Here is a 13,037-nt window from a genome sequence, read left to right as displayed (position 1 = left end):
TCTAATAAAAGGTGACTCAAATCATTTACTGCAAAGCATACTTGCCATATTAAAATGACCAAAAGTGCCCTACGTTCAGATTATGTACTTGAACTTTCACTGTTGTAGTACATTCTTTAGGTGTAGTGTTTGCTCTGGTGTTGTTAAATAAGTACAATTTAGCAACAAGGCACAACTTGTATGTTACCTAAAGTGCTTAGACTTGAAAAGAGCTGCTCGGCTTACAGTTCTTTTTTTATTATTTATTTTAGAATCTGACAGCTTCTCTGCACCTGTGGCCTTATGGGATAGCAAACTGTCCAGTGGTTGCACACTTCAGAATCTCAAAAGATGCTGTATGTCTTATCACCCACGTATTGTTTGTCTGTTTCATGAATACTGCAAATACTATATTTTTTTGCTTGTTATTAGAAGGAAATAAGTCCTTTGAACAAAACTGACCTATGACCCCTGTATTTAAGAGGGCCAGCTATTTTGGGTTGATAGCACTTTAAACTCATTAGTTCTATCGAGGTTGAATCATGCACACATACAGTACATTCTTCATGTAGTCGACTGTGTCCTTGATGTGCCCAGACTGTTGAGACATTCAATTCAGTTGAACTATTGTGTCTTAGGTTTGAGGGAGCATGATTAAACTTCCTCATTTAAAGAGGTCTCTGATTCACGCTGATGACAATGTGATAATGTGGAAATGAATAGTTCTGGCCAAGAATAAAACTGATCTGTTGATTAGATATTTTGGTGGATGCATTCCAAATGAGGCTGTAGGGGGAAAAAGGACAGGATTTTGCAAGGGTGGCAAGTATATTTCATGATTCACCTGTTGAGAAACAATGGTCCAGAGGCAGAGGGTGAGACAGAGAGTCAAACCTCAATCTTTGCAAACAATTTAGAGTTTTTAGTCTCTTTATATAATGTCTATGGTTTCAGAGCATAACGATGTTTATTATAATAGAAGATTATCAAGCACTGAGAACGTACTATTATCACAATGAGGTTATTATGCAAATACATTGTCAAAATGTGCTGTAATATTTTAAAATGAGCTATGAGTTGACAAAAACCCAGTCTGAAGCTTATTCTGGACAAAAACTGCACACTTAGGTAGGAAAAGTGATTTGAATTGATGTTACATGTTACATGTTATTTCAAGCCAGGACTCTTGGTAGCCATTTCAGCAGCTACTAGGCCTATCATCTAAAAACATGGCAAGAATTAGGTGCTTTGTATTCAAACAAGACTGAGAAAAATTCACACAACCATAACCAGCAGGGTGGACTACTGCAACGGACTCCTTACCTGCTTTCCCAAAAAGACCATTAGACATCTGCAGTTCACAAAATTCTGCTGGCAGCCAGGTTTTTTAATACTATTTTTATATAACTATATATATATATATATATATATATATATATATTTCTTGGTACATGATTTCACCAAGTAGCCTACATCATGTTCCTGGATCATCTTTTTTGATCCTGGAACAACACTTCAATCAACCAATCAGATTTGAAGGACAGGTTTACAGTTTATGGCATGTTTAGGCTTACACCCAGGGTTAGGTGCTTCGAATTAGCGTTATTCACCTAATCCATATGAATTGAGCAGTTTAGTCCAAATTTTCTGAAGAGACACGATCACTTTATATAATAAATAGATTTAATTTAGATTTAATTTTCACAAACGTATAAACATTCATCAACACATACATCAGTTATGGTAAAAAATTAAGATGTGTGACATGCGAGACGTGAGAGAACCAATGAGGTTCATTCTCATGTTATGCACGGCTCTGGTTTGAGCTTCTGATTTGCCCTCACACATCAAGCAAGTACGCATGAGCTTCTGTTTATGTTCGCTGATCAACCGCCAGATTATGGATTAGTTTTACGATCTCTTTATGAACTGTTTAATGCGTTAAAGTGGTAGTTGCATAGATTGTCAATAGAGGGACAGAAATCTCTCAGATTTCATTAAAAATATCTTAATTTGAATTCCGACAATGAACGAAAGTCTTACGGATTTGGAACGCCATGACGGTGAGAAAACAATGAAAAATGTAATTTTTGGATGAACTAGTAATACCTCACACACTACTGGTAAATGTATTCATCACACAGATCGATTTTTTTCTTAGCGCGTGCGTATATTGCACTGTACAACAGCCCTGCATATATATATATATATATATATATATATATATATATATATATATATATATATATATATATATATATATATATACATACAACCTATATATCCAACTGAGTTATAGGCAACGATTTAAAAAAATCTTTTAGCTTGTTTCTTTTTTATTTCTACTCCTTGTGTGTAAATCACTTTGAGTTAACGTTGTAAATGTGCTCGCCGATGCCTCACCTTTGTAATTAACAACAAGCATGCTGTCATGTCACTGGGTGAAACGATCTAACAGCCTGTTGTTTTCATTATTTCACTCTCTTTCTAGTAGGCTCATCACATTGGGTGACTGCTCTAAGCTGCCTCGGGTCGCACCACGATCGAGCATCTCGGCGGCTGCGCTCACATCCTCAGTCGGCATGAGAGGAAGGACACGGCGGCTGCAGAGAACCGACTGCGCCGCGACAATTACAACCCGAAAGAGATTTCTACCAATATAGGCAACAGCTCCGGGATCCGAGTTTTTTGTTTCAATTAACACGGGGCAGGCAACGTGGCTGGAAAGGGAGTCTGCAAGACGTCAGACTATCTAGTGAGCTGCCTACCTAGACAGCTTTTTTAGTCACCATACCGCGTTCGTGCGCGCTCCGGGCAGCATTCATTCACTGTCGCTGTCCACACACACATGTACAGTATGTGTGAACGTGCGGAGAAGTTGAAGATGCCACTCTGAATCATCTGTGCGCTTGGGTCGACGGTAAGAACACGTTTTTATTATGATAGAATTCAAATACTGTTACCAACTTGATTTTCATATAGGTAGGCTACTCATACCTGTGTATGTAATCTCTTCCTATCAAAACAATCTACCACATTCTCCGTCGTTTGCAAGAGTCTGTGTTGTGTTTCATGCCCAAAGCCTCAAAGTTGTCAGATGTCTTTTCCTCTGTACGCTGTTGACTTCTGGGATATTTTAAGAGAAATAATAGGCGACTCAACTGGCATAAAGTAAGGACAGATATAACCTACATGTGTCATATTGCCCTTAAGGCATTGGAAGCTTGATGGCTATAATAGGTGAGATTTATTTAGAGAATGTGAACTTTATGGAACGTTGTGGTGGCTCTGTATACTGTTTATTTGTATCTAATTCTACGTTTTAAGTGTTTTTTCTTCAGTTTCTCTGTGGAAACTGAATGTAGTGTCAGAGAAGTGCTTGCTTAATGGATGTTTTAGACAAATATCTGCCTGGGAATGATGTGAATGTGACTTAACAGGGGCTTAACATTAATGTGGCTAGTTTAAGATTTCACTAAATAGATGAGAAGTTAAAATGACTGTAGTTTGGGTAGTTCATTTGTCACACTGCAGGACCATTCAAACTGAACAAGTGAAAGCAAGACCGTGATTTTAAATGTAATCTGTTACAGGGAATATATACTTTCTCTTATACATATGTGTATATTATTTTATCATATTTTATCTTAAAGTATTGATGTTGAATAATAAAAAATGAATGGAGATGTTTTATGTGAGCAACCCAATTACAGTCTTAAACATAGTTTATAATAAACCCAGCTTTCACAGTATCTTATATGAAGGTAATGCCCTGTCATAACCTCAGATCAGCATCTGAAATACTTTGAGCCTTTTGGACCACTAGTTCCTCCCCTAGTGGGGTAAATCATTCATTGCAACAGATACAATCATACTGTCAAGGCTCTCTATATTTTATCAAATTCAACAGATCTCGTATCAGGTGTCAGATATTTTTTATTAAAAGTTCAGTCTTTTTCAGTAGTCTGCATTCAATACTTTTATATTAAATTATGCTACAAGATGTAAGGTAAGCTGCTATTGCCAAATGAATGGTTACATTTTATATCTTTATATCTTATCATAACAAGCATGATTAAGATATTATGATTTGTTAGTGAACAGCGGCACTGTGATAAATGATATCATTAAAGGAACAGATGGGGTTTGCAAGACATGTCTTCTGCGGACTCCTTATTCTGTCCTCAGTACTTTTGACCTGTGGGCAGTATTACCAATTCAGACATAAAGAAGCACTCCGTGCACTTTAGATTGGGAACCGGCGCCCATGTTTAATGCATTTCTACCCTCCTCGACTGTTGAATGTGGAGAAGTGGCTCAGAGAGAACATTTCTAATGAGAATAGTATTTTAGATGCAGTAAAGCCCTTTTGTGAGAGTAAAAGTCTCAGAGAGACTGAGATTAAATAAAAGAAGGGTTTACAGAGGGAGCGAATCCCTCCGTATATTTTACTTTCATTTCAGACAGAAATATAGCTCACTTTGGGGCTATCAAAGCTACAAAGCCTTCATTAATAGTATACAGTGATGTTCTGTAATGAATTTGATCTCGTTATTTTTTCAGATTTGTAACATTTTGAAGGATGACATTATTAGCAAATGATTTTAGATATGTAAGTGTAAGTTATGATGTTCAGTATGTGGCATACTAGAAGTGTGTGGCTTATAGGTTATTAATGCCACTGTAACATCCAAAGCTTTTTGAGGAAAAATAGACCATGTATATTTCAGTAGCTCTTCTGTGTTAAACTCAGGGCCTGTGCTGTGCTTTTTGGATTTAAACCTTTAATCATAGAAAATCAGCTTATTGAGTTTTACATTATGCTTTTATATATGGTGGATTTATTTTGCTAAGAGGAAAAGTTGTTTTAGGAAAGTTTAGAAAACAAATATGATTACCTTATTGCAAAGTTCAACACTAATTGTACCGGTGGGAGTCCTGAGGGAGTTTTAATAAACTGCATTTCACACGGTATGGGGGACCCACACCAGCACTTGGCATTAGTGTTTCTCGAAAGGCTTAAGCTGCAGCATCCCGCTTATCAACTCATGAGTGTCTTTTCATGAGTGAGCGAGCCAAGTCAGATATAAAGAGCGTGGGTCGGCATTATTCAACAGACAATTACACGCATTACGAAAGCTAGAATCCCAACATCCAGCCATGATCCTGCTGAGGTAAATGGTAATTAGCTGTCCTATTTTAATCCACTATAGATGTGCTCTGACATGAGGATGCTAGGCTTTGACTGCGGTAGAGGATTAAGGTGCCTGTGAATAAGTGTAGCAGGTGGAAAAGGTGTGTCAACGTTTTCTCACCCTGCTCTCGCGTGTATCCACGGTTTTCATTGCTGTTCTAGTACTGACCTCTGATTGGGCACTTCAGCGCTAAGAATGCTCACCTCAAGCAGCTGTTGTCCTGCGACTAAAGGTGCGTTGACTGCGGTCACACTGTGCTTTAGGCATGCAAATTTTTTGGGATCTGAATATCGGCAACATGATATGATGTCACACTATAGGGGTTCTGGTTGAAATAAATAACAAATTACAAAGAATTATATAATTATTAATGCTACTACTAATAATTAGTCATAATTTGACTTAGAATTAATCATATGTCATGTTGTAGGGCTTCTGTGTTAAATAAATAATAAATCACATAATAATAATCATAGTTATGATTATTATTAATATTAATATATTTTTATGACTACTACTGCTAACAATAATTTCTAATTTAAATTAAAGGTGCCCTAGAACCAGTTTTTACAAGATGTAATATAAGTCTAAGGTGTCCCCTGAATGTGTCTGTGAAGTTTCAGCTCAAAATACCCCATAGACTTTTTTTAATTAATTTTTTTAACTGCCTATTTTGGGGCATCATTAACTATGCACCGATTCAGCGTGCGGCCCCTTTAAATCTCTCGCTCCCTGCCCCCCCGAGCTCTCTAGACGATAATACAGTGCATTTACAAAGTTCACACAGCTAATATAACCCTCAAATGGATCTTTACAAGATTGTTGGTCATACATACTTCATGCATGCGTCGGATCATGTGAGTATAGTATTTATTTGGATGTTTACATTTGATTCTGAATGAGTTTGATAGTGCTCCGCGCCTAACGGGCTAACATTACACACTGTTGGAGAGATTTATAAAGAATGAAGTGTGTTTATGAATTATACAGACTGCAAGTGTTTAAAAATGAAAATAGCGACGGCTCTCTTGTCTCCGTGAATACAGTAATAAACGATGGTAACTTTAACCACATTTAACAGTACATTAGCAACATTAGCTAACGAAACATTTAGAAAGACAATTTACAAATATCACTAAAAATATCATGATATCATGGATCATGTCAGTTATTATTGCTCCATCTGCATAATAAAATACTAGTAATGTTGAATTATTATTGTCGTTATTAATTTATATTACTAATTATAAATGAGTAATATACTACTACTACTACTACTACTACTACTAACAGTTCATATATTAGTAGTAATACTACTAATAATAGTTCATAATAATATAAATTCATAAGTTATATTATTGATACTTAAAAGTGGGAAAATACAGCATCTGTTCTACTTTCTTCAAGTCATTAAGCTTTTTTTTAAGTTATATTTTTTATGTCTCCATTAGATTCTATAGATAGTATAGTGTAGTGTTGTCAAAAGTACCGACTGCGATACCAAGTCATAGGCACCTCTGATTGGCAATTGTGTTCACGCACTCATCAGATATGTCTGTGATTGGCTACAATAATCAATGCTTTAAAAACATGTTGTAAGATTTCTTCATCGAGCGCTTGTACAGATACAGATGGTTTCAAATTCTCTCACTCCCGCTTTCAAATTCAACCACTTCCGTGTGCTTTCAAACGCTTTCGTGTGTCGATCATTGTAGCCAATCATAGACATATCTGATGAGCGCGTGAACACAAAGGCCAATGAGAAGAGGTGTTTACAAATCCGCTTAACAGCGCTCAAAGCGTCACATTTTTAAAATTTCAGTACTGACTTGGTATCATGTTCAGTACTTTTGACAGCACTAGTATAGTGTATACGAGACAGGAAGCAATGGGGAGGAGAAAAAGGAGAATAGGACAAGCAAAGGACCTCAAGCTGGGGCTCGAACTCGGGTCAGTGCTGCCCACAAGGCTATTGCTCAGATGCTTTTTTTTTTTTTTTTTTTTTTTTAATCTTTGTATTGAGTCAAGAAGTCATTGTGTGATGTTGGTCAAAAAAAAATTTCTCTATAAAAATTTACATATCATAGTTCACCAAACACAGCAAAATACTAGACTTCTTCGCATGAGCTTGCTTTTCCATTCTCCAGCATTTGCATGCAGATAAATGAAAGTGAATGGAGCACAAAGTCCAGTTTGACCTCAACTTTACTTTTACAGATCACAAATGCTTTCTTAAACCAGGATTTGAACTGTTTTCTGTTTAAGAGTGTGATTTAACAAGGTTAAGGTGTTGCTTGGGTGCACTGAGTTCAGTTGAAAGACTACTGATGTGATGCATGTGCAGGCGTTAATTGTGTCTGTCTTCCACTCTGTGAAAGGTGAAATTACTCTCAGGACAGGTGAATTTAATTTTCCTCGCATGGGGAGGAAGCAGCAAGGTTTTGGCTCGGTGGTTTTGATGAATGCAGACTGAGAGAGCGTGAGGAAGAAGCAGAGTCACTGTATAGTCATAAGAGGAGGAAAGTGGGAGGAATCTGGGCCATCTGTTAGACTTAGCAAGTAATATTTTGTGGGCAATGATGACGTCGTTCAAGCGCTCAAACAGGCTTTGTTGTGAAACTTGAAGCCAAAGCCTGATTTGTTAGTGTCAGAGAGGTGCTTTGGCTTCACAATCTGTCTCCGCTTTTTAAGACAAAGTTCATATTTAATCCAAGTAACCTGCTCTCTCTGTTTGATTTGCAAACATAGTGTTGATGATATTGAAATTTTGGCTTACAAGATAATAGGCCTAAATTCAATCTGTTCATAATATAATGCAATCGAGTCTCTTCAGAAAATTTGGATTAAACCGCTCAGTTCATATGGATTAGTTTTGCAATCTGTTTATGAACTTTTTGAAGCGTCAAAATGTCAGTTGCATAGCTGACAATGGAGAGACAGAGAGCTCTCAGATTTCATCAAAAAGATCTTCGTTTGTGTTCCGAAGATGAACAACATGAGGGTGAGTAATGACAAAAATTTCATTTTTGTATGTAACATAAATAAGACAGAATCAAACAGAAACCGTGAATAAATCACAATTATTTGCATGACAATTAATCGTCAGCACAAAATTCATGATCATGACAGGCCTACATACAGTATTTGATAATGTTAACAATTACTCTGGCTTACATTTGATAAGTGATGAATGATGATACGAATCTAAACTGTGCACTTTCTCCTCCTAAATAAATGTCGGTTTTCCCAGTTTGTTTAGTATTTATTTCGTGCCCCTGATTAATTTTACATACAGCTCCTGAATATTTATTATTTACATATTTAACTGCATCAATATTTAAACAGGCTTTGCAACACTGCTTTTGTTTGCAGATTTGAAGGCTGCTTATTGGATAAATAAAGGTAAACATCATATTATGCGACTACATGTTACTATTCTTAGAGCTTATGACCTACTAACTAGGTCTTGCTGTAGGAACAAATGGTGCGGGCAAATTAGGTATAAGGTTAACTGCAAATTAGCTAGCTGCTTCTGATCCACTAATCTGAACTTTTTGTCGCAATTTAAGCAAGACTTTGAATAGCTGGTTAGTTATGCTGTCCTTGATAACAGGTAACTCTGGTTAGAGAGTTAAAGGTGCCCAAGAACGTTCTTTCACAAGATGTAATATAAGTCTAAGGTGTCTCCTGAATGTGTCTGTGAAGTTTCAGCTCAAAATACCCCATAGATTTTTTTAAATTAATTTTTTTAACTGCCTATTTTGGGGCATCATTAACAATGCACTGATTTACACTCGGCGCCGCCCCCTTAAATCGCATGCTCCCTGCCACAAGAGCTGTCGACTATATTACAGCGCATTTACAAAGTTCACACAGCTAATATAACCCTCAAATGGATCTTTACAAGATGTTCGTCATGCATGCTGCATGCATGCTTCGAATTATGTGAGTAAAGTATTTATTTTGATGTTTACGTTTGATTCTGTATGAGTTTGAGGCTATATGCTCTGTGGCTAACAGCTAATACTACACTGTTAGAGAGATTTATAAAGAATGAAGTTGTGTTTATGAATTATACAGACTGCAAGTGTTTAAAAAATGAAAATAGCGACGGCTCTTGTCTCCGTGAATACAGTAAGAAACGATGGTAACTTTAACCTCATTAAACAGTACATTAGCAACATGCTAACGAAACATTTAGAAAGACAATTTACAAATATCAGTAAAAATATCATGCTATCATGGATTATGTCAGTTATTATTGCTCCATCTGCCATTTTTCGCTGTTGTTCTTGCTTACCTAGTCTGATGATTCGACTGTGTGCAGCTCCAGACGTTAACTGGCTGTCCTTGTCTAATGCCTTTTATAATGTTGGGAACATCATGGGCTGGCATTATGCAAATATTGGGGCGTACACCTCGACTGTTACGTAACAGTCGGTGTTATGTTGAGATTCGCCTGTTCTTCGGAGGTCGTTTAAACAAATTAGATTTATATAAGAAGGAGGAAACAATGGGGTTTGAGACTCACTGTATGTCTTTTCCATGTACTGAACTCTTGTTATTTAACTATGCCAAGGTAAATTCAATTTTTGAATCAAGGGCACCTTTAAAAACAATGGATCTTAATGATAAGTTGGGTAAATGTTTATGTACTATGAACATTTGTAGCATTGAGAAAAGCACAGAAACTAATTTTAACACATGGGCATGTTTGCTGAAAGGGTCTTAACCAGTGCAGTTCTTGAGTTGTTATGGTATAGTCTGAAAAACTGTGCTTTGTGATGTTTTACATTGTTATTGCTTCTTGAGCATGGGTAATAATTAAGACCTTGATTATTTTGTTAATCATGATTATCTTGTTTTCAGTGTTGAATGCCAACACGAGGGGCAATTATTAAGTGATGACAATGTTTATTTTATTAGCGTAAGGGAATTAATCGTTTTGCACATTAAGGGCTCTTGATTAGATAAAATTAGATCTGAGTTAGATTAGAAGTCAGATACTCTTGGCTGTCCTAAAGTTAGACTATGGAGAATTGAGGTGGGTGGTAGAATTTTAACCTGGTTTCTGAGAGCTCATGTTCACTGACACAAATCACGGTACTACATTATATTTTGCGCAAGGCTCAGTGCTACAGAAACTGGACAGAAATGTGTTTTATTAAAGGTACACTATGTAACTCTAGCGGTCAAGAAACCAAATTGCAAGCGTCTTGCGAAAGAACATTGTAGCCGGTAAGGATAAGACAAAAACATGGTTTGAAAGATGGATTCATGATGTACTTGCTCATTATATCAATTTTGTAAATTGTGAACAAAATAAGTTACATAATGTACCTTTAAACAATGGAACCATTTTATTTTTTCAGTGGCTCTTTCATATGTGGTTTGTAGTAAGTGCTGCAGAAGGAAAAAGACAGCCAGTTGTTTTGGTCAAACACTGTAGTGTCCTGCTTTAGGTGACTCATTGTATCTGACTCATCAGTGTGACTTATTTCTGCTGCTCATTTGAGTGACAAGACATGACCTCCCTCTGTTATTGGCTCGTTTGCTACAGTAGCATAATATCAAATCAACAAACCTTGGTTAGCTGGTTTTATTCCTACACATGCAACTATTTGGTGGCAGTTTTTTGTATTATTTACTAGCGTATGGGTCAGGGGATAAATAAGCAGTTTTGGTAACACTTTAAGGTTATCATTTACTCCCCCTCAAGTTGTTCCAAACCTGTATAAATTTCTTTGTTCTGCTGAACACAAAGGAAGATAATTGGAAGAATGTTGTTTGTAACCAAGCAGATCTCCCATTGACTACCATAGTAGAGAAAAAAATAGTATGGTAGTCAATTGGGGGCAAGATCTGCTTGGTTACAAACATTCTTCTAAATATCTTCCTTTGTGTAGAGCAGAACAGCGAAATTTATACAGGTTTGGAAAAATTGAGCGGGAGTAAATGATGACAGAAGTTTCATTTTTGGGTGAATGATCCCTTTAACTAAATTGGTTAATATTGGTTAAAGGTGCTAAAGAGGATGTTTTGTTTTATACATTTTTGCAATATTACTTAAAACTGTCTTTACTAACTGATAAAAGACTATTTATTAGGTGCACTGAAAGGAATAATATTAATATACATCATCTGTGCAAATCGCGTAAACGATTGGCTGATGTTTTTAAGGCCCTACCTCATGCACAGATGATGTATATTAATTAACAAGGCCCTCTGGCTTGTCAATCACTGCCATTACGTTCCTTGTGAAAGACGTGCGCGGATTGGCCCTCTGGCTTGTCAATCCATTAACTTTCCACACTCTACAGGCGCTGCATGCAATGTTTTTGTCAGGAGACAGGAGTAACAACTGCAGATTATGAGTTACCTGCGGTGAGTCCGACATAATGAATCCACTAACACAACACAGCGAATGCCGGTGGTAAACACTCGTGTTCCAATACTCGTTCACGAGTTTTGGGAGGCATTCCCTCGAAATGAGCTGTGAAGGTGGGGGCTGTTCTTACGCATGCGCTCATTTCAAAAACTCACTAACAGTCTTTGGTTTCTCAGTCGACGAAAACATCCTCTTTAGCACCTTTAACTAACAATGAGCAATGCATCTACAGCTAATATTAATTTCTTCATTTATTACTACATTTTTTAAAATCAAATGATGTATCTGGCATTATTTAACATGAACAAACAATAAACCTTTGTACTTTTATTAACTAACATTAACAAAGGTAATGCTGTTAAAATATATTGCTCATAGCTAAATAATGCATTAACTAATGTTAACAAATAAGACCTTATTGTGTAGTTTTACTGCAATTTTTTTTAAAAATTTGGTATACAGAGTATCAGAATAATGTCTTAATCAGATAAATCTTGAATCTTTAGTCTAACTAAAAGGTGTCTTTGTAGCAATTGTTTAGTTGAAATGACAAAAACAAAACAAAAAAACTTTTTGTTTATAGTGTCATATATTATGGCACATGAACTTGTAACTCTTAAAAATGTAAGGCAAAATTTTTACTTTAAAATTTCATCCATAGACCTCTTTGTTTTCATCTCAAACATCTCCAAAACTGACAGTAACCCTCTCATTTTGTGCTGCTCATTTATGCTAATGTACAGTATGTTTATGTAGTTCCAGTTTCAAAATGATTTTGCTTTCAATACAGTCTGCATCATGTAAAAAGGCTTTTATTTGCATGATCAGGAAAAATGTATTCAGACTACAAAAGGTAGCCCATTACAGAGCACATTAATTCCATGCATTACTCTATCCAGCCTTCAGGGGTTTTGGGTATTGGCACTTACATGAAAGGAAGAGGTGAGCATGCTCAGAAGAGCTGTCTCGTTTCCAACCCTCCTGCATCCCAACATGTGTGCCTTTAGGTAACAGTCAGCAGAACAGACACAACATATCCCCAAGATGTGCTTGCTTTTTCAGTAAACTCTTCATCTTGTCAGTACTAAATCAGTAGCCACATTATTTAGGCTAATGTAATGAAAAACGCTAGTATCTCATTTGTCGCACAGAGACATTTCATTACTATTTCATTGCTATTTCATTACCTTCACAAAAACAAGTTAATGCATGCCTATCTGGAGCAGAGAGATGTTCCGAGCGATGGGGACAGTGCGGATTGTAATGTCTGGTAATAGGCAGCCTGTCAGCTTGGAGCTGTCTTCTCAACTCAAAGGAAGCACGTAAAAGTTCTCCATGAAATATGCATCAATCGAAGTGAAAGAAAGAACAAAGGCAAAAGTGTGTTTGTTGTGGGGGGTGGGATATTGGAAACGGTTATTTATTGAAGAGCCAAATCTCCGGCAACAGCTGTTTAGATTGCAGCTCCGTAGACA

At 36.6% G+C, this 13,037-nt stretch overlaps 1 protein-coding gene across 2 annotated transcripts in view; it reads left to right on the top strand.

Annotated features, from left to right (window-relative positions):
- Window positions 1-2,460: 2,460 nt before the first annotated feature.
- Window positions 2,461-13,037, top strand: part of mgat4c (mgat4 family member C) — a 137,425-nt gene continuing 126,848 nt past the window's right edge. For both annotated transcript variants that reach the window (XM_048169064.1, XM_048169065.1), the window contains exon 1: window positions 2,461-2,899. The gene's annotated coding sequence lies outside the window, so the exon portion shown is untranslated. The remainder of the gene's footprint in view (window positions 2,900-13,037) is intronic.

The sequence above is a fragment of the Megalobrama amblycephala genome, linkage group LG19 (assembly GCF_018812025.1).
Source record: "Megalobrama amblycephala isolate DHTTF-2021 linkage group LG19, ASM1881202v1, whole genome shotgun sequence".
Taxonomy (NCBI): domain Eukaryota; kingdom Metazoa; phylum Chordata; class Actinopteri; order Cypriniformes; family Xenocyprididae; genus Megalobrama; species Megalobrama amblycephala.
Note: the sequence above shows the minus strand (reverse complement) of the source record. Positions and strands in the feature narration are given on the sequence as shown.